This window comes from Hyperolius riggenbachi, chromosome 3, assembly GCF_040937935.1.
Source record: "Hyperolius riggenbachi isolate aHypRig1 chromosome 3, aHypRig1.pri, whole genome shotgun sequence".
NCBI classification, from domain to species: domain Eukaryota; kingdom Metazoa; phylum Chordata; class Amphibia; order Anura; family Hyperoliidae; genus Hyperolius; species Hyperolius riggenbachi.
In genome coordinates, this window is record NC_090648.1 from 256,827,966 (window position 1) to 256,852,560 (window position 24,595).

At 42.0% G+C, this 24,595-nt stretch overlaps 1 long non-coding RNA gene across 2 annotated transcripts in view; it reads left to right on the forward strand.

Moving 5' to 3' along the window:
* Positions 1-1,677: 1,677 nt before the first annotated feature.
* The window catches only part of LOC137561380 (uncharacterized), a 41,897-nt gene continuing 18,979 nt past the window's right edge, over positions 1,678-24,595 (forward strand). For both annotated transcript variants that reach the window (XR_011029990.1, XR_011029989.1), the window contains exon 1: positions 1,678-1,740. This is a non-coding gene — a long non-coding RNA (uncharacterized lncRNA). The remainder of the gene's footprint in view (positions 1,741-24,595) is intronic.

A 24,595-nucleotide genomic window follows, 5' to 3' on the forward strand; every position in this document is an offset into this window, starting at 1 on the left:
ATAGCTAGTATAGTGGCCAGTATATAGCCAGTATAGTGCCCAGTATAGCTAGTATAGTGCCCAGTATATAGCTAGTATAGTGCCCAGTATATAGCCAGTATAGTGCCCAGTATAGCACCCAGCATAGAGCTAGTATAGTGCCCAGTATATAGCCAGTATAGTGCCCAGCATATAGCTAGTATAGTGCCCAGTATATAGCTAGTATAGTGCCCAGTATATAGCTAGTACAGTGCCCAGTATATAGCTAGTATAGTGCCCTGTATATAGCCAGTATAGTGCCCAGTATATAGCTAGTATAGTGGCCAGTATATAGCCAGTATAGTGCCCAGTATATAGCTAGCATAGTGCACAGTATATAGCCAGTATAGTGCCCAGTATAGCTAGTATAGTGCCCAGTATAGCGCCCAGTATATAGCTAGTATAGTGCCCAGTAATACGCCCTAGCATGGGTAGGTAGTGCGCACCCACCACCGGTGGCCGCCACTCCGGTTACCTTATGGGCTGGCGGCCGCTTGTCCGTATCCGCTCTCCTCTTAGCCACATCTCCTATTACAGCAGCACGTCACACGGCATCGCCGTTACCATGGGAACCACTGCCGTTTCCTTCCTCCTTTCAGCAGCAGTGTGATGCAATGCTGTTGAAGCTGCTGCAAAAAGGAAAGCGGCTATGGGGAATATAAGGAAGCGACCGCCCGCTCATAAGGTAACAGGAGCGGCGGCCGTGGGAGGGGGAGAGGGAGAAAGGCCATATCCACCGCGGCCCCCCAGAAAACTGGCCATGGACCACCAGGGGGCCGCGGACCCCAGGTTGGGGACCGCTGTCCATGCCTTAAACATACAGAGTTGTTGCTGAAGCTAATGATGATGATGATGAGTGTTTGCCCACTGTGTTGGTGCTGAGGATATGAGGTGCGTAACTGAGTGTAGAGCTGAAGGTATTGAAGAGTTGTTAGGTATTGAATAGTCATTAGTACATAAGGTTCAGAGGATATGACGGAGGAAAAGAAAATGATTTGGCAATGGACAGTGTCCGCTCCTGCAGATTTTGTTGTATGATTAGTAGCTCAGCATTAGCTATTTTCTGTAAATTTTTGTACGCTGTTCTCCCATTCTGTCAACCCAGGATGCTCTTCATGTATTTAATAATAGATTCAGTCTAAGTTTCCTTTTGTGCAAAAACGGGCTGATTCCACGGCCACGAATTCGGATGGAATTTGGCAGCCTATAGAACTCTATGCAGAGCATCCAAATTTGTGCCCGAGGAAAAATCTGAGGCCCTGCAGCATAATTGCTTGCGTCACCATCCGAATCCGATAGCCGTGCATAGTGCGGCTAGAGGGATTCGGCTGTGAAACACGAGCAGCTGTGCCGGCATCACGTCTCGCAAGACGCATGCCGCGCACAAGTGGAAACAGGGCCTCAGTCAGCAAGGGTAAGTTAAGGCAGTATAGGGAAAGGCCTTGAGAAGAGGCTCCTCTTCTCAAGGCCTTTCCCTATACTGCCTTAACTTACCCTTGAGTTTAAGTGTCACTCTTTTGTAGTAATGAGTTCATACTGCATCATGATCAGTGTAGAAAGACAAAATGTTTAAGGCTTGCAGAGCATTTTCATAAAGCAATTGAGATTAAGGTTGAGATACATAAAAGTGAGTGCAGCTACTGTAAAACTGTGACAGTTAAACGGTTGTAGTCATAAAAGGAAAGGAAAAGTCAGCAAAATCTAAGACCAGTGTCATAAATGGTAAAAAATAAGATCAGAAATATAGTCCTCCTTGAGGGTGGGTGTAGAGGGCCATTTTCAGAGGTCAAAGCCTCAAGGCATGAGGTTGGGGAACTAAATTTTGTGGTATTATGGTGTTCAGTGTCATGGGGATGTGAAGTCACCTCTCATGATAGGAAGTATGTGATTGAAAATGCTGGAGAAGCCATCTAGAGAAATGATGGGAAAAATACTGTGACTAGACCAGGGACAGGATGGATTATACCTGTTAGTGGTAACGTAGATAAAATTAGCATAAGCGTCAGTGAGTAAAGTTATTTCATAGAAAGATGTATTTTTTACCTGTTAAGAGTGGCTGTTTAACTTCATTACTTATACTTGAGGCCGGCTTCAGAATGCATATTGGCAGTGCGTCAGCAGCACCACACTGCCAAAAACAGGCCTTCCCCATCTGCAGATGCTCACTTCCTGTTGGCAAAAAATATGCTTCCACGCATGTGCGACACATAAAACCTAAAAAAAAAAAACCCCGTAGGTTTGGACACTTGTCAGACTAACTACTTCCAGCGCACCGCATGCAATGTGATTTAACCCATTGGCTGTCATTAGGCCAGTGGTAAGCTGCGGTAAATTACCGCGTCAGTGTTAAAGGGCCCCTTGCAGCCTGACTAGGAACGCTGCCTATTTTATTGCTGTTCTTTGGAAAAAATGGGTAGACCGTGTATGAGCTAGCAGCCCCAGGTTTTAACTATGTTTAATTGTCGGTTAGTGGTTAGGTCTCTTCTGAGAGGGCATGTAATAGTCGTGGAAGAGTCTAGTATTGAACAATCTGTGCACAGGCTGCCCTTGAAGCCAATGTCCTCCTTTACTGCATATGTTTTGAAGGCAAGTTGTGTAATCTGCCCCTGTGTGAGCTCTGCACATCTATGCAGCTGGTCAACTTGGATACAATCTATATTTGGAAGTGCTGCCAATATCTCATGTTGTACAAAAATGTAAGTCTACTTATGGCTATCTGTATCCATGTGTATCAGTTTGCATTCAATTTATTTAGATTAGGGTTAAGTGCATAGTTTTGTATATGATTTGTATTCAAGGTGTGTAATTTAAGTCCCTGGGGGCTGTGCACACCTCTATTGGTTTTGTTTCAGTTGCAGCCTGTTTGAGCACTGCCAATATTTTCCTTGTTCTTTAGAAAATGTGTAGACTATTTATAGCTAGCAGCCTCAGATTCATACTATGTTCTAACTGTTAGCTAGTGGTTAGGTCTCTTCCAAGAGGGCACGTAATTGTCGTGGAAGAGTCTAGCATTGAACAATCTGTGCACCGGCTGTCCTTGAAGCCAACATCCTCCTTTACTGCATCTGTTTTGAATGCAAGTTGTGTAATCTGTACATTTGTGGGCTCTGCACAATCTATGCAGCTGGTCAACTTGGATGCAGCCTATATTTGGAAGCGTTGCCAATACAGTATCTCCTGTTGTACAAATCTGTGACTATTTGTCCTAGGTACATACACACATACTTGAAAATGCAAACAACTTGCATATTTTCTAATATAAATATATATATAACATCTAATATATTTCATTAGCATCACAATGTTTATGTGTTCAGATGTAATGTGCATTTTGCAACTTTTCTTTGGTTTAACTTCAGATGGAATGTTTTTTTCATGTGTGATTTTTGGTTCAATGCAATTCAATGGCAATGCTTGAAAATCAAATGAAAATCGCATGTCAGTGTGAAAATATTTGTGTGATTTTTTTAAGGTCAATTAGACACGTTTTTATGTTCATTAAGTTCATTTGTATTAATGGATAAATTGAAAAATTAAAGATTACATATAAATGCATACAAAAATCACGAAAAGGTGCATAAAAAGTTCCAACAAAAAGACCGGAGAATCATAAGCGCAATTGCGAGGAATCACATGCAGAAATTGCTCTGACAAGTGTGAAGTGTGAAGGTGCCTGTATATTTCATCACTCAGTTCAGATGTGTTACCACAATCAACCACTAGATGGGAGTCATGAATCTCCTTTACTCTTAGCAAAGCATTATAAACATGCCTCCTTGGCTTAGGACCTTTCCAAGTTCAGGCACATTTCACAATAGGAATTTTATAGGAACTTTATTATTATTATTATTATTATTATTATTATGCTGAGAAAATGTTGCAGTTTTTGTAAAATACTGACCCCAGGAAGGCATTTATCCTCAGCAACCTGCGTGCTGTTATAAATTACTATACTGTCTGTCCCGTGTGTAACTAAAAATCACTGGGCCCCCTGCAAAACTTTGGATGCCCACCCCAGGTATAGGTGCCTCCAGTATAGATAGCCAGGTAAAGGTGCCCTCAGTATAGCCAGGTATACATACCTCCCAACATTTAACTTTTAGAAAGCGGGACACTTAGGCCACACCCCTGGTTGACCCCAACCCCCTAGACACGCCCACCAAAAAGGTTTTTAATATTTTTAATTAATAAATGATATTAATTACTCCCGAAAGGGGAGGCGCGTGAGGGTGCCAGTGGGTGGGGAGGAGGGTGAGAGTGGCCGTGGGTGGGCAGAGGGGGGGAAAAAACGAGGCACCAGCCCGGGGATGCGTATGCAGCATAGATGGCCGCCGCCATTAAATTTCTCCCTCCATCCCTCCTAATCTGCCCCCAGTGCCCCCCCTACCTGCAGAGTAAAAAATGTGCAGCGGAGCGGGCTGTAACTCTTACCATTGCCTCTCCGCACCGGGATCTCATCTTGTCTTCTCGGCTTCCTGCTTCCTGTGACGTCACAGGAAGCAGAAAGCCGAGAAGACAGGATGAGATCCCGGTGCGGAGAGGCAATGGTAAGAGTTACAGCCCGCTCTGCTGCGCATTTTTTACTCTGCGGGGGGAAGGGGACACTGGGGAGCATATTAGGAGGGAGGGAGGGAGAAATTTAATGGTGGCGGCCATCCATGCCGCATACGCAACCCCAGGCTGGTGCCTCGATGTTTTTTTTCCCCCTCTCTCCCCAGCGGCCGGGACTAAGGGGGGGGCAGCGTGGGACAGCGGGAGGGTCCCCCAAAATCGGGACTGTCCCGACGAAAACGGGACGGTTGGGGACTATGGGTATAGGTGTCCTCAGTATAGCCAGGTATAGGTGCCCCCACATATAGCCAGGTATAGGTGCCCACAGTATAGCCATCAAGAGCTTATGATCACGAGTAACTCATGATCACGAGCTGTTTTTTGCAATCATGAGTTCGCGATCGGCATCCGTGATCGCACTCATTACCCGACTCGTGATCACAAGTTACTTGAGATCACGAGTCAGGATTCGTGATTACAAACCCACCTACTTTAGCGATTAATTGCAAATCCCCCTTACATGCTAGAAACACCAAATTTGCAGGTTATGTTAAGAAAAACATTGGGAACAATGGGAATTTTAAAAAAAATGGAATCGTCGCTGAGCACAATTCTTTTATGAATCTCAGATTGTGGTGGTACTTGTCATTGGCTCATCCGATGTTTGTATACGGTGTGCCTCTGAGGAAGTGGCTTTTGGCCATGAAACACGTGTCAGGCAGTCTTTTATGTAAATTGGAACTCTATACCCATACGTCTTGTCCGCAATTTGAAGACACTGGGAATGAAGAATAAATAAGAAAATATTGGTTAAAAAAAACCCCATTGTTTGTTTGGAATTTTTTTGCTGACATACTGTGTGGGGCGGGGATGCTGCGCAAATAGAAAGAATAGAACATAAGGGGGAAAGACCACAGAGGGAAATATAAAATTGCATATATATATATATATATATATATATATATATATATATATATATATATATATATATATATATATATATATATATATAATAAAAATATTTTAATTCATACAAAGATTAAACATTATAGATATGGACAATGTGGATATTTATGCACAAACTGTAAAAGACAGAGAATTGCACCACGTAGTGGGGAATAAGGATATCGTTCAAAAAATTATTATAATCCAAAACAAAGGAATTTATATAAATATAAAATAATGTCTCAGTAAACAGGTGACAATTAATCCCAGTGGAAGATCCAGGGAAGAGAAGGGAGGCACACAATCAGAAGATCACTGTAATCAGGAAAAAAACTCTTGTATGATCTTGAAATGGAGCAACAAGATATGATGTAAATAGGACCCTTTACATGGACCTAATAAAATGAAACAAAGAATAACCAATTAGTATATAACAAAATAAATGAATAATTAAGTACCAAACGAGACCAAAGAAAGGAGCTAAGTGTACAACAAAGATGACAAACCCAGCACATTCAAAAAATTCCCAAAACCAACTAGGAGAGGAGGGTAGTAAAAGGATGAGAAAAACTCACCATATGAAGACCTGGAAGAAAAAAGATAAGAGAAAGGAAAAGAAAGGGCGAAGGAAGAAGTAATAAGATTGGTTAAATGCTGGGGAGATCAAATAGGACATTCAATGAAGAAAACTATTGAATGAGAAATCCATGTTAAGTACCCCAGGGGCCGTATGCAATTTTCCTTTTTCACCTGAGTTTTCTCCTAGGAGACAATTTTTAATCTTCAATTTGAAATAACTTTCCAGCACTTTTCAACTAAAAAAGTACCATGAAGTAGATGAATAAGTACTATCAAAATTATTTTGAGTATTTTCTTGCTTTCTGGTGGCTTAAAAGGCGTTTTATTGACAAGTTTAAAAATATCACCTAGGAGAAAAATATGGAGAAAAATTGAATTGCATATGGGCCCAGGTGTGCTCATCTCAAAGATCCATCTCCTTTCTCCTCTTAAAAGAGATTGTGTAATATCACCCCCTCGAATGGGGGGAGGAATTTTCTGAAGAACAGTACCTTCCATTCCACAGTGCTGTTATTATGACAAATTAGAGCATGTTGGGCAACTGGAGTGATAGTCTTCCCTTCCTGTTGATCCTTAGCAGACAATCTAATTGTTGAAAAGTATTTCTGGATTCTTACCTTCAACATATTTTTGGTTTGTCCAACATATTTTAACCCACAAGGGCATTCCAAGAAATAAATAACTCCAGTGCTTAAACAATTTATAAACTGTCTTACTGGAAAAAGTCTCGTATGTGTGGCAAAAAGAAGCTACCCCTGTGGTAGCTGCAACATTTGTGCCTTTTCCAGACCTACAAGACAGGTATGGACCTGTCTTGTAGGTCTGGTAAAGGCACAAATGTTGCAGCTACCACAGGGGTAGCTTCTTTTTGTTTGTATAAGTCGTCTCAGCCTCTTGTCATAATGACTTCTGGATAGTAGTTCTCGTAGAGAGGGGACCCTTTTTGCTGTCAGAGATGCATGTTCTGTGACATATTCCTTGGATAACAGGGTCACTGCAAATAACAGGCCAATGTTTATCAAAAATGCCTCATCTCCTGCCTGGGCTTCAAATACCACCTATATGCCGATGATACCCAAATCTATCTCCACACCCCCGATCTCTCCCCCTCCACTATGGACAAGGTCTCCTCCTGCCTATCAACCATTTCCTCCTGGATGTCACCTAAGTTCCTGAATCTTAACCTGGATAAAACTGAACTCATAATTTTCCCGCCCTGTTCTGCACCACCCCTCCCAGATATTCACTTCATTATCAACAGCACTACCATCCGCCCTACCTCCCAGGCCCGCTGCCTGGGTGTCACCCTAGACTCTGCCCTCTCCTTCAGCCAACATATCCAAAATGTTACCAGAACCTGCAACTTCCACCTTAGAAACATCTCCAAAATCCGCCCCTTTCTGACCCCAGACACTACCAAGCTTCTCATCCATGCCCTCATCATCTCCCGCCTTGACTACTGCAATGCTGTACTATCTGGCCTTCCCTTAAAACGCATTGAACCCCTTCAATTAGTCATGAATGCAGCAGCTAGACTTATCCGACTTTCCCACTACTATGCTTTCACTTCTCCCCTCTGCGAAGCACTACACTGGCTCCCTATCAGCTTCAGGATCAGTTTTAAGGTTTTGTGCCTTACCTACAAATCTGTGCACAAGACCTGCCCAACCTACATTTCTGAGCTCGTCAACAGATATATACCTGCCCGTCCCCTCCGGTCCTCCAAAGATCTCCGCCTGACCTCCCCACGCATTTCTCATTCCCATGCACGCTTACAAGATTTCTCAAGAGCTTCCACCACCCTATGGAACTCCCTTCCACTCCCCCTCAAACTCGCACCTTCCTTCAACACCTTCAAGCAAGCCCTCAAAACACATTTCTTTAAAATAGCCTACCCCACATGTACCACACTCTAACTCTCTGTCAATCACCCTTTCCACAGTCCTACCTTATGTGTCCCCCCACCCTTTAGATTGTAAGCCTTGGCAGGGCCTCCCCCTTCCCTTAGTGTGTCCTTCTTAATTTTACTACCCCGGCAATTACACCCTTCTCATGGACTAACTCGTACTTGTTTTGCCGGGTCTCTGTAAACCGCATTTCATACCCTGATTGTATGTATAACCTTGTGCTAGGTTGTATAACCGTTTGCTACCTCTCTGTCTGTCACCCCTTGTTGCAATGTATGTATCCCTATTTATTGTCCAGCGCTGCAGAATATGTTGGCGCTTTATAAATACAATAAATAATAACAATAATAATAATACTTGATTCCATTGATTATTGTACATGGTACAGAAAAGGACCAATTCCTCATTTTTCTTTACCTTTGGTCGGAGAAGTTCAGCACAATTCTTGGATCTTGCTCTAGTAAGGGCCTTGTTAATGACTCCTTTGGGATATCCTCTATTGTAGAATTGTTGGGCAAGTAATTCTGCTTCTTTTTCAAAATCAGAAGAATTTGAACAATTTCTCTTAAGCCGGTGTAATTGCCCCACCGTAATATTTCGTTTTAGAGGGCCTGTATGGAAAGAATCAAAATGCAAAAGATTATTCACAACAGCCGTTTCCTCATGGTATAGTGTAGTATGCACATCCCCTTGTTTACTCACAGTAATTTTTAGGTCCAAAAAATTCACTTCGCTCTCCGAAAAAATAGCTGTTAAAAATGTATTATGATCATTGACTTTCAAGCAAGAGATGAATTCATGTGTTGTTTCCATATAACGGTAATAGCCCAAAATGTACTTGTGGAAATTAGCTAGTCCTGATGAACAGACAACCTCCCTCTACCACCAACCAAGAAAAAGATTAGCAATCAAGGGGGCACACTTTGCCCCCATCAAAACACCAGGTAAATAGTATTTGCCATTAAATACAAAAAAGTTATGTTTCAGGATGTATTCCAGAAGTTGGCAGAGGAAATAATTTATTAACCTCTATGGCTAGGATGGACTTTAACGATTTTCTCTGCCAATGTCTTTACCAGACTTACAAGACAGGTATGGAATGGCAAACATACGAGACTTTTTCAAATAAGACAATTTATAAATTGCTGAAGTACTGGAGTTATTTATTTCTTAGAATGCCTTTGTGGGTTAAAATATGTTGTACAAACCAAAAATATGCTGAAAGTAAGAATCCAGAAACACTTTTCAACAATTAGATTGTCTGCTAAAGACCAAGAGGAAGGGAAGACTATCACTCCGTAGCAGCACTGTGGAATGGAAGGTACTGGTCTTCAGAAAATTCCTCCTAAATGATATTACACAATATCTTTTAAGAGCAGAAAGGGGATGGATCTTTGAGATGGGCACTCGGACACCTGGGGGACTTAATGATGGATTTCTCATTCAATAGTTTACTTCATTGCATGTCCTATTTGATCTCCCCAACATTTTACCAATCTTATTACTCATTCGCCCTTTCTTATCGTCTTTTGTATCTTTTTTCCTTCCAGGTCTTTATACGGTGAGTTTTTCTAATCCTTTTACTACCCTCCTCTCTTGATTGTTTTTAGGATTTTTTTGAATGTGCTGGGCTTGGCATCTCTGTTATACACCTAGCTCCCTTATTTGGTACTCAATTATTTATTTATTTATTTAATTATTCTTTGTTTCATTTTACTAGGTCGATTTACATCATACAGTGGATTGCAAAAGTATTCGGCCCCCTTGAAGTTTTCCACATTTTGTCATATTACTGCCACAAACATTAATCAATTTTATTGAAATTCCACACGAAAGACCAACACAAAGTGGTGTACACATGAGAAGTGGAACGAAAATCATACATGATTCCAAACATTTTTTACAAATAAATAACTGCAAAGTGGTGTGTGCATAATTATTCAGCCCCCTTTGATCTGAGTGCAGTCAGTTGCCTATAGACATTGCCTGATGAGTGCTAATGGCTAAATAGAGTGCACCTGTATGTAATCTAATGTCAGTATAAATACAGCTGCTCTGTGAGGGCCTCAGAGGTTGTCTAAGAGAATATTGGGAGCAACAACACTGTGAAGTCCAAAGAACACACAAGACAGGTCAGGGATCAAGTTATTGAGAAATTTAAAGCAGGCTTAGGCTACAAAAAGATTTCCAAAGCCTTGAACATCCCACAGAGCACTGTTCAAGCAATCATTCAGAAATGGAAGGAGTATGGCACAACTGTACACCTACCAAGACAAGGCCATCCACCTAAACTCACATGCCAAACAAGGAGAGCTCTGATCATAAATGCAGTGAAGAGGCCCATGGTGACTCTGGACGAGCTGCAGAGATCTACAGCTCAGGTGGGAGACTCTGTCCATAGGACAACTATTAGTCATGTACTGTACAAAGTTGGCCTTTATGAAAGAGTGGCAAGAAGAAAGGCATTGTTAACAGAAAGCATAAGAAGTCACGTTTGTGGGGGACACAGCAACCATGTAGAAGAAGGTGCTCTGGTCAGATGAGACCAAAACTGAACTTTTTGGCCAAAATGCAAAACGCTATGTGTGGCAGAAAACTAACACTGCACATCACTCTGAACACACCATCGCCACTGTCAAATATGGTGGTGGCAGCATCATGCTCGGGGAGTGCATCTCTTCAGCAGGGACAGGGAAGCTGGTCAGAGTTGATGGGAAGATGGATGGAGCCAAATGCAGGGCAAACTTGGAAGAAAACCTCTTGGAGACTGCAAAAGACTTGAGACTGGGGCGGAGGTTCACCTTCCAGCAGGACAATGACCCTAAACATAAAGCCAGGGCAACAATGGAATGGTTTAAAACAAAACATATCTATGTGTTAGAATGGCCCAGTCAAAGTCCAGATCTAAATCCAATCAAGAATCTGTGGCAAGATCTAAAAAACTGCTGTTCACAAACGCTGTCCATCTAATCTGACTGAGCTGGAGCTGTTTTGCAAAGAATGGGCAAGGATTTCAGTCTCTAGATGTGCAAAGCTGGTAGAGACATACCCTAAAAGACTGGCAGCTGTAATTGCAGCAAAGGGTGGTTCTACAAAGTATTGACTCAGGGGGCTGAATAATTACGCACACCCCACTTTGCAGTTATTTTTTTGTAAAAAATGTTTGGAATGATGTATGATTTTCGATCCACTTCGCACATATACACCACTTTGTATTGGTCTTTCACAGGGAATTCCAATAAAATTGATGCATGTTTGTGGCAGTAATGTGACAAAATGTGCAAAACTTCAAGGGGGCCGAATACTTTTGCAACCCACTGTATCTTGTTGCTCCATTTCAAGATCATAAAAGAGTTTTTTTTTCCTGATTACAGGGATCTTCTGATTGTGTGTCTCCATTATCTTCCCTGGATCTTCCACGGGGATCCATTGTCACCTGTTTACTGAGACATTATTTTATATTTATATGAGTTCCTTTTTTCTGGATTATAATAATTTTTTGAACGATATCCTTATTCCCCACTAGGTGGTGCAATTCTCTCTCTCTTTTACGGTTTGTTGGAATTGCATAGATATCCACATTGTCCATACCTATAATGTTTAATATTTGTATGAATTATAAGATTTTTGTTATATATTTATGCAATATTATATTTCCCTCTGTTGTCTTTCCCCCTTATGTTCTATTCTCTTTATTTGTGCAGCCCCCCCCCGCACCACACACTACGTGCTATTGCAGAGGCTTAGATTATTGACAGCACTTCCGTATTACTTCCGTGTTGCATAATGATGTGGCCATGTCACATCCAGGGCGTCACTTCCCCACCGGGTTTCCCCAATGTCTTCTGACCTACATAAGGTGGGGTAAATTTACTGCACAATAGCCTCCTCTGAAGGGGGAGTTGGCCCCCCATGTAAGTGTTGGTTCATGCTTTCCTTCCTTCACGTGGCTATGCTACTCACAGTGGGTTGCAAAACTATTCGGCCCCCTTGAAGTTTTCCACATTTTGTCACATTACTGCCACAAACATGAATACATTTTTTTGGAATTCCACATGAAAGAACAACACAAAGTGGTGTACACATGAGAAGTGGAACGAAAATCATGCATGATTCCAAGCATTTTTTACAAATAAATAACTGCAAAGTGGGGTGTGCATAATTATTCGGCCCCCTTTGATCTGAGTGCAGTCAGTTGCCTATAGACATTGCCTGATGAGTGCTAATGACTAAATAGAGTGCACCTGTGTGTAATCTAGTGTCAGTACAAATACAGCTGCTCTGTGAGGGCCTCAGAGGTTGTCTAAGAGAATATTGGGAGCAACAACACCGTGAAGTCCAAAGAACACACAAGACAGGTCAGGGAAATTTAAAGCAGGCGTAGGCTAGAAAAAGATTTCCAAAGCCTTGAACATCTTCAAGTGATCATTCAGAAATGGAAGGAGTATGGCACAACTGTAAACCTACCAAGACAAGGCCATCCACCTAAACTCACATGCCAAACAAGGAGAGCGCTGATCAGAAATGCAGTGAAGAGGCCCATGGTGACTCTGGACGAGCTGCAGAGATCTACAGCTCAGGTGGGAGACTCTGTCCATAGGACAACTATTAGTCATGTACTGTACAAAGTTGGCCTTTATGGAAGAGTGGCTAGAAGAAAGGCATTGTTAACAGAAAGCATAAGAAGTCACGTTTGCAGTTTGCCACAAGCCATGTGGGGGACACAGCAACCATGTGGAAGAAGGTGCTCTGGTCAGATGAGACCAAAACTGAACTTTTTGGCCAAAATGCAAAACGCTATGTGTGGCAGAAAACTAACACTGCAGATCACTCTGAACACACCATCGCCACTGTCAAATATGGTGGTGGCAGCATCATGCTCGGGGGGTGCATCTCTTCAGCAGGGACAGGGAAGCTGGTCAGAGTTGATGGGAAGATGGATGGAGCCAAATGCAGGGCAAACTTGGAAGAAAACCTCTTGGAGACTGCAAAAGACTTGAGACTGGGGCGGAGGTTCACCTTCCAGCAGGACAATGACCCTAAACATAAAGCCAGGGCAACAATGGAATGGTTTAAAACAAAACATATCTATGTGTTAGAATGGCCCAGTCAAAGTCCAGATCTAAATCCAATCAAGAATCTGTGGCAAGATCTGAAAACTGCTGTTCACAAACGCTGTCCATCTAATCTGACTGAGCTGGAGCTGTTTTGCAAAGAAGAATGGCCAAGGATTTCAGTCTCTAGATGTGCAAAGCTGGTAGAGACATACCCTAAAAGACTGGCAGCTGTAATTGCAGCAAAGGGTGGTTCTACAAAGTATTGACTCAGGGGGCTGAATAATTACGCACACCCCACTTTGCAGTTATTTATTTGTAAAAAAAATTTGGAATGATGTATGATTTTAATCCACTTCTCACATGTACACCACTTTGTATTGGTCTTTCACAGGGAATTCCAATAAAATTGATGCATGTTTGTGGCAGTAATGTGACAAAATGTGCAAAACTTCAAGGGGGCCGAATACTTTTGCAACCCACTGTATCTTGTTGCTCCATTTCAAGATCATAAAAGAGTTTTTTTTTTCCTGATTACAGGGATCTTCTGATTGTGTGTCTCCATTATCTTCCCTGGATCTTCCACAGGGATCCATTGTCACCTGTTTACTGAGACATTATTTTATATTTATATGAGTTCCTTTTTTCTGGTTTATAATAATTTTTTGAACGATATCCTTATTCCCCACTAGGTGGTGCAATTCTCTCTCTCTTTTACGGTTTGTTGGAATTGCATACTCCAACTCAAGGACTGGCACCACACTGCAGGATGTAAGCTCAATTACTTTATTCCATCATGTTGCTGTCATGATGGAATAAAGTAATTGAGCTTACATCCTGCAGTGTGGTGCCGGTCCTTTAGTTGGAGATTGTGGTGACCCCTTGGATACTGGGGTGTGACCTAGGCACACCGTTGATTGCTCATTTTGGTGCTCCTGACCACTTTGGTTTCTGTTGGAATTGCATAGATATCCACATTGTCCATACCTATAATGTTTAATATTTGTATGAATTATAAGATTTTTGTTATATATTTATGCAATATTATATTTCCCTCTGTTGTCTTTCCCCCTTATGTTCTATTCTCTTTATTTGTGCAGCCCCCCCCCCTCGCACCACACACTACGTGCTATTGCAGAGGCTTAGATTATTGACAGCACTTCCGTATTACTTCCGTTTTGCATAATGATGTGGCCATGTCACATCCAGGGCGTCACTTCCCCACCGGGTTTCCCCAATGTCTTCTGACCTACATAAGGTGGGGTAAATTTACTGCACAATAGCCTCCTCTGAAGGGGGAGTTGGCCCCCCATGTAAGTGTTGGTTCATGCTTTCCTTCCTTCACGTGGCTATGCTACTTACTGTATTCATTGCATCTATGGACATTTTGACTGGTTGGTTCCCGTTTGAGGATCTTACTACGTATGAACTTGTATGTTGTATGCACTTTAATATATATTTTTTGGCATTTTGGCACAAGATTTTGTATGTACATTGTGTATCTTGTTATTTATTTACATTCATTTATATTTATATATTATTAGGAAAGGGGATCAATTCTTACCCTATCTACCTATTGCATTTTATGTATGATTTTTATCAGGGAAACCAGCATTGTCACTTTTTAGTGATTTTTAATTGCTTTTATTTATGACTACAGTTAGAATTTAATAAAGATCATGTGATTTGATTATCTGGTCAGTGTGGTGCTATTGTTGGACACTCTTTTTCTTGTTTTGCTCATAGACTTAAGTCATGAACACCTGATCAGCATGCATGATTGTCTATGGCTAAAGGTATTAGAGGCAGAGGATCAGCAGTACAGCCAGGCATTGTTTAAAAGGAAATACAAATGTCATCCTCCATATCACTCTCCATTTAGGTGTGATTTAACACAACATGCAGTCTATTACAGTACTGATGACATTAAAGGGATATTGTAGGGGGTCGGGGAAAAATGAGTTGAACTCACCCGGGGCTTCTTATGGTCTCCCGCAGACATCCTGTGCCCGTGTAGCCACTCACCGATGCTCCGGCCCCGCCTCCAGTTCGCATCTGGAATTCCAGACTTTAAAGTCTGAAAACCACTGCACCTGCGTTGCCGTGTCCTCGCTCCCACTGACGTCACCAGGAGTGTGTAGCACAAGCCCAGTATGGTTTGTGCCTGCGTAGTACGCTCCTGGTAACATCAGCGGGAGCGAGGACACGGCAACACAGGCTCAGTGGTTTTCAGACTTTAAAGTCTGAAATTCCAGAAGAGAATCGGAGGCGGGGCCGGAGCATCGGTGAGTGGCTGCGTGGGCACAGGATGTATGTGGGCGACCATTAGAAGCCCTGGGTAAGTTCAACTAATTTTTCCCCGATCCCCCTACAGTATTCATTTAAAGAACAAGCCTATGCTAACCTAGAAATAAAAAACACATATATAAGTAGATAAATACTACTTCTACTTACATAACAGATGTATTGTGCTATCCACGTATTGAATCCTGGGAGTTTTATAAAGGAAAAGCAGAAAATCCTATTCTAGGCAGTGGCCATTTTGCCAAGCTAATGCTGAACATCATATCCTTCCTGACTCTTGCCCCCCCCCCCCTCCCTTCTCTTGCTCATTGTGTATTCATTAGCTGCCCTCTTCCCAAAGTCTTCTGACACTCCCACTGAGGTGTGTACTAGGAACTGCACTGTCTTATCCTCCAATCACTGAGTCACCTCAGCCTTGCTTGTAAACACAAGTAATCAGAGGGTTTTTCTGATAAGCAGCTAGGGAGGGAAATAAATGGAAGAGGAGGAATATATTAGAGATAAAAAGAACTCCCAGCATTCAACTCTTTGGCACTGTTTGGCACTAGGGCCAGTGCTCCTAAAGTATGTGATAACTACAAACCATAACAGCAGAAAACGTTTTGCAAGTTTTGAATGCAGGATTAGCATCTTTATCACTTAATACACTCAGACCAGTTGCTGTTGAAATTTGATTTTTATGATGACAATACCGCTTTAATTTGAATGATGGGCATTATATCTGCTGTACACTAAAAATGATTGCAGTGCACTGCTGCACATATGTAATTGATAACTGTATTGGGACATTTTGCATTAAATGCAACACACCACACTGCAACTGGCACAATGTAGACTGGTCCTGAATGTTCCCAAACTATTTCCTGAAGTAGACTATGACAGAACATCTCTGCAGGCCATGCTACACAGCCGGATAATCTAGATATGATGTGGATGGGATTCAATAGCTGTCTCTGGAGAGGATTTATTTATATCTATATTTCCTTTCATGTCATTCAAGTACTGTATCTAATGAAAATCTAACCATACATCTAAAGCCTCATCTACACGTGTAGATGATGTGGCTCAATTGCCACCGTCGATTCCCTGCTCGTTCCCCACGAGGGGACAATGGCAGGGAATCGAGTGGAAGATAAGCGGCGCCGGGCGGGGACGAGGGCGGATCGAATCCGACGCACGCGCGGCGAGCGTGGACGCGGCGGGTACGCATGGGGATGCGGAAGAGGCGATCCAGCGGCTCATCGAGCCGCCGGATCGCCTCATATAGATGAGGCTTTATGCCTAGAACACACCATACAATTTTCTGTTTAGATTTTTCTGTTATGCTGGGTTTACACCATACAATTTTCTGTTAGATTCTTCTGTTAGATTTTTCTGTTAGATTTTCTCTTCGAATGCATAATTCGATTATTTTCTGTAGAGAATTGTCATTATCTCTGGTGCATTGTCTTCTGCTTATCTCCTGCTGAGTAGAACAATGCCTAATTGCTCGGCAGATAGATCGTAAGATAGATAATTTCTAACATGTTGGAAATTATCTATCTGGCAGGTAAATCTTACAGAAGATTGAATGGTGTGTACTATGCATTATGCTGGGGATACACGGTACATTTCTGTACATTTCTGATGCGGCCAGCTGATAATATTCAGCACGTCCGATGATGCTGCTCGATCCCCGCCCGCTCGATCCCCGCCGGCAGACAATGGCAGGGAATTGAGCGGCTGATAAGGAAGCACCGGTGGGGACGAGCGGGAATCGATCCGCGTGGATGAGTGGGGACGCGGCGGGAGTCGATCAGGCAGCTAATCGGCCACCGGATCGACCCGTGTATGCCCAGCATAAAAGAGCTATAGCTACGATTTTCTCCATTCCCACTTATTTTTTCTGTTGGTTTATTAGCACTGTAATTGCTCCCTTGCTGTATTATCTCAGTTTTTATCATGCATTTCAATCTCATCTGCATTTACAAAGACACTGTTTATTTGCTTTATCCCTACAGTGATTGCCATTTATGTAATACAGTTACATAGTCCATTTCGCAAGAGGTTACTGACAGGGCACATAATAATCAAAACTGGAAACAAAATCATGTGTGATCAGTATTTCATTTATAAAGGACAACTGTAGTGAGAGGTATATGGAGGCTGCCATATTCATTTCCTTTTAAGCAATACCAGTTGCCTGGCAGCCCTGCTGATCTATTTAACTGCAGTATTGTCTAAATCAGACCAGAAACAAGCATGCAGCTACGCTTGTTAGATCTGACAATAATGTCAGAAACACCTGATCTGCTGCATGCTTGTTCAGGATCTATGGCTAAAAGTATTAGAGGCAGAGGATCAGCAGGGTAGCCAGGCAACTGGTATTGTTTAAAAGGAAGTAACTGCCTCCATATACCTCTCACTACAGTTGTCCTTTAAAGCAACAGAGCTGAATTCCACTTAACTGACTACTTTTTGTATAGCTGATAAAAAATAAAAACAGGAGTACACATTTGCGTACTGCATTTCTTGTTTCATTATGTTAGATTCCTTTTACACTATATCAGTTGCTGTCAGCAGGACAACTGATGTGCAAGGTAATGTCCATGTTTCCCTCTGGCCTCATTCACACTACAGCATACTCTAAAAAACTGAAACTTTTTCACAATGCACTGCTATGGAAAGTTACAAACGCGTTAAAATGCAATGCATTAAAAAATTAAGGGGTTGATTCACTAAAGCGTGCTAACTACTATCACAACAGTTAGCACGCTAACTGCCGCGCGTGGTGCTTTGGATGCGTAAAAGATTTCTCCGCGTGATAAAAGAAGGTTTGCGCGCGTTCATGCGCGTGAAACAAGTGCATGATTGGGCGCAAACCTTCGTTTATCACGCGGAGTAATCTTTTACACGTGCAAAGAGCCACGCGCGGCAGATCACGTGATAACTGCTGTAATAGCAGTTATAACTCTTTAGTGAATCAACCCCACAGTGTGAAGGGGCACTAAGTACATTAGTGAACACATTTACATATGGTTATAGCTAGTGCTTATTGCATTTCCCCCAGTTTGGTTCAATAGGCAATAAACTGGTCTCAATGTTCTGGTTGATTCAGCAAGATACGTGACTGTATTATCTCATGGACGTTTGACTCCTATATCTTTTGGGGACCTCTGCTCCATACCTCTTGGCTTTTTTCTTACTTATTTAATTATAAATTATGTGAAAAATAGCAGTTCTGAGAGACCCCCATAAGTGCTGCTGTAGATGTGCAGACCACAAACACTGGTTCGCACGACAGCTTGGGGCCCTAGACTCTCTCACTGGCCAGGGCCCAAACCACCATGCGATACCTAAAGGGAAGTATGGGTGGGCCCTGGGCCTCTTACCATCAGGGAATTCACCCCCACTGCCTCTGAACTGAATGCTAACTGCAACACACACAATTGCTCACTCCCAGTTAAAGCAATTTCCTACCTTTCTTTGGTTCATGTAGAGTGACCAGACATCCCGGATTGCCCGGGACACGTCCCGAAATCGGGGTCCACTGTCCCAGGCAGCATGAGGTCCCACTTTCAGCAGCGGGACGTCCCGGCCTCGGGACTCTGGCCACTCTATCCTCATGAACTGGCAGCGGCGTCTATGGACGCTGTGCCAGTTCATTGCCCGCAGCCACGCTCCAGCCTCCTTCTTCCGGTGTCTGTTCCGATACCGGCAGGCGAGCAGGGCTACGGCAAGTTGGCTGCCGAAGCCCTGTACTGGAGACTATTTGTGTCTCCAGTACAGGGCTTCGGGCGCCATCTTGCCGTAGCCCTGTCAGCGCGGGAGAGAAGATCAGGAGCTAGATGGTCCCGGGAGCAGCGCGCCAGAGGCCGTAGACTTCTGCCAGGTGAGTAAATGCTTTCTTTTTCAGGTGAAATGTTTGCTCCCATTGCGTTTTTTTTCCAGGTGAAATGTTTGCCCGCATTGCATTTATTTTCCAGGTGAAATGTTTGCCCGCATTGCGTTTCTTTTCTGGTGAAATGTTTGCCCGCATTGCGTTTATTTTCTGGTGAAATGTTTGCCCGCATTGCGTTTCTTTTCTGGTGAAATGTTTGCCCGCATTGCGTTTCATTTCTGGTGAAATGTTTGCCTGCATTGCGTTAATTTTCTGGTGAAATGTTTGCCCGCATTGCATTAATTTTGTACTGACATGTTATCCGCATTGCGTTTATTTTGTACTGACATGTTTGCCCGCATTGCATTTATTTTGTACTGACATGTTTGCCCGCATTGCGTTTATTTTGTACTGACATGTTGCCCGCATTGCATTTATTTTATACTGACATGTTGCCCGCATTGCGTTTATTTTGTGCTGACAAGTTGCCCATTGCATTTATTTTCTGGTGTCCGGGGTAACTGCTACTGCATTTATTATTTAATGGTCATAGATGGCTATGTTTGCTGCTTTGTGGTTACTGTATACTATTAGCATCACACAGTTTCTGCACACCCATGATGCAAAGTCTCGTTTGTCCACATCATGGCGTAAACACTGCTTTCTTATGCCTCGCTGTTACATCATTACGTTAGTTCCGCCCATACAATGCCATGACCACGCCCATTTTTCGCCGCGGCGCAGCCCCACCAGTCTTCGTCGCTGCACCCACCCCCCACCCCCTCCCAGGTTGGACCCACAAAAATCTGGTCACTCTAGTTCATGCAAACCAGTGTTTGCGATTTTTAATTTCTTTTTTTGCAGCTTCCAGGATGCTGTTGACAGGTGAGTGGTTAGGGAGGGGACCGTGTGGGAGACCTGCCTGCACGGGGTGTCCCTGCATGTGATGCAATCTACGATTACGTCCAACTGAAGCCTTCCACCTGAATGCTACCTAATTTATGCAATTCCTGCTAGATTTGGTACGGCAGGCAAAGGATGTATGACAGTACACCTGATTGGCTAACTGGCGCCTGCTGACCAAATAAAGGTAGGAAATTGCTTTAGCTGGGAGTGAGCAATAATGTGTGTTGCAGGTAGATGTGCAGATCTAAGAACTGCAATATCTCTCTAATGCAGTCCAGGAAAAGTAAAAAAAAAGGTGCCCATACTCATATAGATGGGCACCAGATGTGGCCAAAAGATTGATCCCTCTCAGGTCAAATCTGTTCAGAGAAGGTTTTAAACCCCCTACATGTTAGGCATACATTTTTTAAATTAGATTTCTGCATTAAATCTATTTGATGCAGTGCAATGCTATAAACTTTCAATCTGCCACCACTCTCAACCCACTGCTTATCGACCTATATCTTCAATCTGGTGCGATCGCCCAATTTGTTTGATTTTTGGCTGAAATTAATTGAATGATTGATCAGACTGGCATGATGGGGCATTTATTACTAGCAGAATGATCTAATCTGTGGGGCATTGACAGGAAAAATCAATATGTGTATGGTCGCCTCCCCAGCTTTCCTTTCCAATGGTTATCATGTTTTCAACCTGTGTATGCTGGCTGTTTTTGTCGTGTTAATCAGAGTCACTTATCCAGAGTGTGAAGTGAGAAGTGACATCATTAATGGGTTGCTGGAAGCTTGCCTAGTTAAATATGGAAATGGCTCTTTTACTTATGCCTGTTGTTCCCTGTAGTCAGAAGGACCATTTGTATTGTTAAATTATAAATCTTTACAGGGCTGTACAGCAATTTATTAACAAACAGGCATGTCATGTAAAAATACCCTACAGAGGGCATGTGATAAGACAAAAAGGAAAACAGTTTCAGACCTCTTCCCTGGCCACAAAGAGTTAAAGTTCAAATAAAAATACACTTGTACCATTTACAAATCCTTTCATAAAAAAATTACAAACATTGTTTTTTCAGGAAATGTTATTTTTTTAACCATGGTAAGGAATCTAACATAAAGTTGTTCAGTAACGTAATATCAATAAGGAACAATTTGTCTTCTTGGTTGATTGAAGAGACATTGCACACCGATCCCTACCTGCATAATTTCCAACCCTAAGTCCTCTCTTCTCCATGGGAGGCTGAACTTTGCACTTGGCGGGCAATTCAGCCTCCTGGGTGAGGCCTACAAGCCCTTTTTGGCTGTGATTACATGCAGTCGAATGCAGCTTTCGGTAACACCATGCATGTCACAATTGACATGTGGCGACATTACCCAGTGGCCAAACACCATCTCATATTGGGTCGGAGGAAGGCAACTGCTATTCTCAAATGCAATTTCATGGGGGGCCCATGATAAGGGCAAGGATTTCCCACTATTGGTTAATGCTTTGGCTGGTTCTACTAAAATATATGCCTATGTTGTTGGTTGTTTGTATTGTGCTGTGCATCATGTGTGGTGGTGATGTATTATTTAAAGTCACTGTTGTAGTAGGTATGACCTATGCAAGTCACTTTTACTCACTATTGTTTGTATTGCCTTCTACACAGCACTGCAGAAGATGTCATCTTTACTGTATGCAGAAAAATAAAAATCTGTCATTGTAGGATAGTTAATGACACACTTGACAATGGAGCCGTGGACTCCTTTATCTGTTCTGCCTGTTAAAGTGTAATAGGGAATTAGGATATATATATATATATATATATATATATATATATATATATATATATAAATATATATACACACACACACACGCACCAACACAGAATACACACATGCACACACAGAATACACACACACACGCACACACAGTATGAGTGCTATCTGTGATCTTATCAAAGGCAGGCACAGAAAACTTGTTTCACATCAGTTATACTGCTTTAGTTATCATCAGCATTTAAAAGAGTCAAGGTCAGTATAATTAATTATTTTGATACTTGGAAATCTATTGAGCACTATATTACTATGGCACAACTCACACAAAATTAGTTGCACAATTCTTTTTGTGTAGTCAACTGTTGCAATATATATATTGCTCCTTGTCTAATCTGAAAAAACAGCAACAGATGCTTACATCCAATAATGCTGTAAGGATGATGTAACTTATCTTCATAGGTTGGAGACACACCTGAATTCTATCAGCTGGCTCGCCATTTTTATTCATTATCTAATGTAAAGTGAAAAGATGTGAACAGGAATATTGCCGCTAATGGAAGTCTATGGGCCACAGGAAAAGACGCATATCAAAAACGCATATGCGTTTTTTTTTCTATGCGTTTTCAAACCTGCATTTTTAAAAACACTGGTTTTGTTGCATAATATTCATAAACGTATCAAAAACGCACATCATGAAAGGCAATGGAAACGCAATGGTAAGCATTTCTTCATACGTTTTCCATGCGTTTTTCTATGCGTGTTTTGAAAAAAAATGTTTTATGATGTATATCTGCTTCCTGTTGTCTTTGTAATGATTTGCATAAAACGCAAAAGAAAAACGCATGAAAAACACATACTAAATGCATATGAGTTTTGTATACTGTATGCGCATCGCAAATGCATTAAAATGCACACAAAACGCTTAAATATGCATCAGCGGTAATAAAAAAAAAACGATTGCAAACGCACCAAAAACGCAGTAAAAATGCAGCAAAACGCACAAAAACGCACACAACATTAACATACAACATGACATAAACCGCAGCTTTTCACGCTATGTTATGTGCGCACCTAGCCTCACAGTTGTGTCCAAAATAATAGCAGTCAGACATCACTAACCTGTTCAATCACTGTTGAAGTAGAGTGTAGTAGAGGTAGTAGAGTAATAGAAATCCAACAGTCATGAAAATGTATGCTGCTGATTCTGTGTAACGGAATCACTAATTGAAAGGGGCTTGTTAAAAATATTGGCAGTGTGGAGTACAATTAGTGACGTCATTCATTCTCTGAGAAACAGGTGGCAATATTGCCCTTATTGAAAGATAGAAGGCAGCAAATGCTGTACTGTACATGTTGGTTATACTGCATTTCTCTCTAAACGTCAGAGGAAAATCACAATCGGTTATTCCAAAAATTGTTCAGAAGAAAAGCCGACCTTGATTAAAAGGTTGGAGAGGGGAAAACATATAAAGAAGTGCAGAGAATGATAGAATGCTCACCTACAATGATCGCAAATGCTTTAAAATAGCAACCAAAACCTGAAAGACGTGGAAGAAAGTGATAAACTACCATTCAAATCTAAGGGAAATGGCGCAAAAACACTGAATTCAAGCCACAGTACACTGTGAAGTCAGTGAAGCATGGTGGCGCAAGCATCATGATATGGGGATGTATCTCATACTAAGGTGTTGGGCCAATTTATAGAATACCAGGGATCATGGATCAGTTTGAATACATTAGAATACTTGAAGAGGTCATGCTGCCTTTTGCTGAAGAGGAAATGCACTTTAACAAGAGAACATCCCCAAACACACCAGTTAAAGGTACACCGAGCAGTGCAGAAACTATGGAAAGATGCATATCATTTTAAAGCTCTCTTTCTCCTCTTTCCAATGATATATAAACCGCCGCTCTACGCCTTTTAGTTTTCGCTATTTAAAATGATATCCATCTTTCCATAGTTACTTTGTATTACACAGGGCGACTTTTTCTGCTGAATGGAGCTGCTGACTTTGAGAAAAAGTCGCCCTGTGTAATACAATGTAACTATGGAAAGATGGATATCATTTTAAAGCTCTCTTTCTCCTCTTTCTGGTGACACCTAAACTGCGGCCCTACGCCTTTTAGTTTTTGCTATTTTCGCGATCGAAATCGCGGCCGCGGCAATTTAAATTGCGAAAATAGCGAAAACTAAAAGGCGTAGGGCGGCAGTTTATATATCATTGGAAAGAGGAGAAAGAGAACTTTAAAATGATATGCATCTTTCCATAGTTTCTGCACTGCTCGGTGTCCCTTTAAAATGCAACATCTTGGTTCCAGTCAGACCAACAAGATTGACATTATAGAGTGACCTCTTTAAATCGGCAAAAAGTCAGAGACCAGACGGCTTTAGCTCTAAATTCTATGCAATGTTCTCGGATGAGCTGACTGTTAGTTACTGCACAATGATTAATGCTGGAGAGGGCAAATATCCCTTCTCCCAGGAGTCTAACCAAGCCACCATGACAATAATACATAAGAATAGTAAAAACTTATCAAAATGTAAAAACTACTGCCCCATCCCTGTATTTAACATTGATATGAAAATGTATTCAAAAATTCTAACATTAAAGCAAACCAGAGTTGTTATAAAGAAAACGTTTTATACATACCTGGGACTTCCTCCAGCCCCAGGTATGTTGCCAGGGGCGGTGGCTAAAAGTATTAGAGACCGAGGAT